The sequence below is a fragment of the Carlito syrichta genome, unplaced genomic scaffold, assembly GCF_000164805.1.
Source record: "Carlito syrichta isolate Samal-C Ts95f unplaced genomic scaffold, Tarsius_syrichta-2.0.1 Scaffold304630, whole genome shotgun sequence".
Taxonomy (NCBI): Eukaryota; Metazoa; Chordata; class Mammalia; order Primates; family Tarsiidae; genus Carlito; species Carlito syrichta.
The window spans coordinates 1,217,577-1,222,336 of record NW_007248726.1 but is presented as its reverse complement, the minus strand read 5'-3'; positions in this window follow the sequence as shown (position 1 = coordinate 1,222,336).

Below are 4,760 nucleotides of genomic sequence, written 5' to 3'. Positions count from 1 at the left end.
GCAACACAATGAGACCTCATCTCTACAAAATACACTTTTTAAAATTAGCTGAGTGTAGTGATGGGCAGGTGTGGTGGCTCATGACCTGTTTTCAGTGCTTTGGGAGACTGAGGCAGGAGGATTACTTGAGGCCAGGAGTTTGAGACCAACCTGAGCAACTAGCTAGATGTGGTAGCCAACAACTGTAGTCCCAGCTACTCAAGTGACTGAGGCTGGAGGATAGCTTGAGCCCACAAATTCAAGGCTGCAGTGAGCTATCATCTTTCCACTGCTATTCAGCCTGGATGACAGAGTGAGACCTTGATGAGAGAGAGATAGAGGAGGGGAGAGGGGGAGAGAGGCGGGAGGAGGAGGGAGGGAGAGGGGTAGAAAAAGCTGGGGCGTGGTGGCTCACGCCTGTAATCCCAACACTTTGGGAGACAGAGGGAGAGGATTGCCTGAGCCCAGGAGTTCAAGATGAGCCTAGGCAACTTGGCGAGACCTCATCTCTCCAATAAATAAAAAAGATTAGCTGGATGTGGTGGCATGTGCCTGTAGTTCCAGCTACTTGGAAGCCTGAGGTAGAAGGGTCACCTGAGCCCAGCAGGTCAAGACTGCAGTGGCTACTGCACTCTAGCCTGGGCAATGGAGTGAGACTCTAACTGAAAGAGAGAGAGAGAGAGAGAGAAGGCTCCCTGCATAGTAAACAGAGGGATGGAATAGAGGATGAAGCAGTGGTGAGTAGCTTTGTAGGTTTTATAGCAGGGATTTGAAGTAGATTTTACCTATTTTTCCCTGAGGTGAAATACAGGTGAAATCATTCTTTGAAGATAAGTGCAGTGGTAGATAATTCACAGATTTTAAATTCTCCAAATATAGAATTGATCAGTGGAACTCAAGTTTGATAGCTAGAGTTCACAGTGTTGGTTATTCTGAAGATATCAAGATTGTGCTTGTATAAGAATAAAAAGCCAAAAAAAAAAAAAGTGAGCTCACAGTGGAAAATTATTTTGCTTTTTCCTACAGTTTTCCTATTTCCAATGCTCAGAATGGAGAAGATGATTTAATCAGTTCATTTGAAAATTGGATCATTGCCTGGTAGAGAGAGTTTGGTATCCATTATCACATAAATACCTCAGTGAAAGGGAGTAGTCACTCCTGCAGCCACGCCCTGATTTCAAGATGGGAGGAAGAAGGTTGATAAGAAGAGTACAAATTAAATTTCTTTCTTTATGCTTTCCCTTTCTCACTTTATTTCTTAAGTAAAGTAATTTGGGAACAGGGACCTGTTTGCATTTACCTGGTTTTGAATTTGTTTCAAACCAGTTTGGGGGCTATTGTTTGTTCTGCAGCTGTCATTCTGGCTTCTATCATATTCCATTTCAAAACCAACATTTTAAGTCATTATCTTTTAGATGCCAGTCATGTGGGAAAGTTCCTGCTATAAATTGCTGGAGAGCAAAAGTTCTAGTTTCTATACTTACAGTTATTTTTATATGAAATAGAAATAGTGCTTAGCATACAAAAAAAAAAAAAAAAAAACCTCTTCTTTTTTTTTTCCCCCCCGTTTTCTTCTTAACTTTTAGTCTATAGGAAGTTCCAAAAAGCCAATGTTTGACAGGGAGGTTATATGCAAAATGCAAAGGTTAGAAAATACGTGAATGATCCGTACATATGGTCTGGGGTTTGGGTATTATTGAAACTTAGAAAGCTGGAGTATTTCATCTTGATTCTAAAGCCCTAAGGAATGCTTCGGGTGTCTGGCCACATGGTGGAAGAGATGGGAGAAAACTGGCAGAGGCTCCCCTTCCCACCCAGTTTAACTGATTGAGACAGGGCAATTTTGCTGGAAGAGTCTGTTGGCAATCTGTAAGTCTCAGCTTGCTCCTCTATGCCTTGCTGAGAGAAAGAGCTATTGGAAAGGAATCAAGGCATGAAACTTTTGCTGCTCTGGTTTAAAGCTTATGAAAGCAAATGATCTCCAGGGCACTAATCCTTTCACCTTGGTAAACATGCAACAAATCTACACGAAAGAAAAGCCGAAAGACATCCTCGTCTCTCCTCCTGCAGCAACTCAGATACCTGTAGGCTCCAGACTGACTAATAGGTGTCTCATGAGTCTCCACAGGAAGAGAAATGTCCTAAGAAAACAAAAAAAAGACAGAAGTTGGAGGGTAAAAAATAATAATAATGAATTCCCATAAAGCCCAAAGTTGCTCTTACTAGAAGCCGTGTGTTATTCCTCCTTGTCCTTACTGCACAGATAAAGATAGTTTGACAGAAATCAACATGGGTTGCTAATAGTCATTTTGCTTTATTTTTAAACTCACAACAGGATGTCAGGTTTTGTGTTGTTTTACTTTTTAATCAACCCCATTCTTTCCTATTTACTGGCACAAACTCCCTCGGCAACTTGCTGTGTCAGGGAATGACTTTGAGAGGCAATCTATTAAACTGGAACTGAAGGATTTTTTTCCCCTGTAGATCTGTTTACCAATTTTAATTATTGATTGAAAATTGTTTGCAATGGATAAAAATACACGCTGAAGGTAGGAGATGAAAACACAAACACACACCCAAACCTAAAGATAATTTTTCCCCTTAGTCATACATTTCTTTTAAAATATTGGCATGAATTGTCTGTGAATTTGAGGACATTTGGCAATCTGCACTAAGGCTTTCATCTCCGGAAATCGAATATCAGGTCAAACTAGTGGTTTTATTGGGCCCTTATCAGCAAACAGGAGCATGAAAAATAGCATTTGATATATAGTCCCCAGAGAAAGTGGTGAGGCAACCTGGCACCAAATTACAGGAAAACTCCAATTATGGATGTTATACCAAGATTTTAATCAATAAAGCTGTGACTTTTTCCCACCAGGGATACATCACTTGGTGAAATACCTGAGCTTGCTTTAAAAACTCAGCCTCCAGGCAATGTGAGAAGGGAGGAATGAAAGGTTCACTCTACGTCTAATCTTGACATCTTTAAAGAGAGTAAGAGAAATCCACTGTGGGAACAAAGCTAGGCAAACACCAAAATGAAAATCTTTCCTGAATAATAGAAAGAAAAAGTCTCCTCCATTCCCAGGACAAGGATTTTACCAGTGTGTTTCCCTTTCACTCTCTCCCCTCCAGTGTCATGATGGAAAATGCTCTGAAAACTTCAGCCATCACCCATTAAAAACCATTGGCAGAGGTTTGGCAACGACTATGGATTTTCCGCCATCAACAAATGAGACAGGCATAGCCAAAGGACTGAAACGTTCCTTCTGCTTCCCCAGACACTGAGGGCCCCAGATTAAGAACATCGTGAATTTTTTTTAATGCAAACTATTTTTACAATTATTGAACCATGGCATAGGATATAATAGGATATATATACATAATTATGTAAACATTTTAAATCCAATATAGAAAAAATACAGATTGAAGAATAGAGCACTGATTCTTTCAACAGGAAGTCTTGACAGGCCATCGTCTATAAGTCACGAGAGTGGGTCTTTGTATTACAGAAGGTAAGGGGGCAAGGATGGGGAGGCAGATGGAATCTGAGATCAGGCAAACCTTATAGATACAGAGTGGGATTCCCTAAAGTTGACAGTGTGACCCAGGGCAGATGTATAAAGCACGTGATTTTACAAAGAGACCTGATGAAGAGTAAGATTACAAACTGAGGTGCTTCAATAAGACAATTTTTGTGAGCGACTATGGAAAATATTAAACATCAGCTTCAAATTGGCCCTTGCCGTGTTATCACTGCCTTCAGTTAACCCAATCTATTTTATACCAATCGCACCTCCTTCTTGAGTGGCAGTGGTGTGGAGACTAGAGGAACATAGTTAAGGGACCTGTAGTCTTCCCACAGCCTGGTTTTGTTGGCAAAGAGTAAGCTGTTCAGTGGTCCCCCCTTGTTCCCTGTTTCACCTTCCACAGTTTCAGTTACCCGAAGTTAACCATGGTCCAAAAGTATTAACTGGAAAAGTAGATAATCCTCACGCATCGAAAGGCCTATTCACCTGACGCTGTGTCACAATTCTATGTCCTTCACATGGGTAGTGGATCATCCACAAACTCACAGGAAAGAGGGTGGGGACAGCACAATAAGATATTTTAAGAGAGAGACCACTTTCACATAACTTTTATGACAGTACTTTTTATAGTTATTTTATTTCATTGTTAGTTATTGTTGTTCACTTACTGTGCGTAACTTATAAATTAAACTTTATCATAGTTGTGTATGTATAGGAAAAACCATAGTGTGCATAGAGCTCAGTACTATGTGAGGTTAGAGGTGTCTACTGGGGGTCTTGGAATGTAATCCCTATATACAGGTAAGAGGGGACACTTTGTACTCATGTCACCATTGGGCCTGATTGCAGGAGTTCAAGAGAACAACTGCAGCAAAAGAAGGATAGGCCCATAGGAAAGAGGATTGTCAGAGAGGGGCTTAAGGTGCTGAGGAGAACAGAGACCTCTAAGGTAAAGTCACCTCTTTCCCATTATACAAAAACATGTGATTCATGAGAGGGAAAGTGGGTGTGGCAGGTGCTTAAAGATCAGGGCTGTCGTCCCTACAACCTTTTGGCAGCATCTTCCAAGTTATTCAGAGCCTCGCCAAAATGCGCAGCACTGGAGATTTTCTAAAAGAGTGATTAGAGCCGGGCTCGGTGGCTCAGGCTGTAATCCCGCGCCTTTGGGAGGCTGAGGTGAGTGGATTGCCTGAGCCCGCGGGTGAGACCCGCCTGGGCAGCGAGACTTCATTTTTACAAAAAATCAGC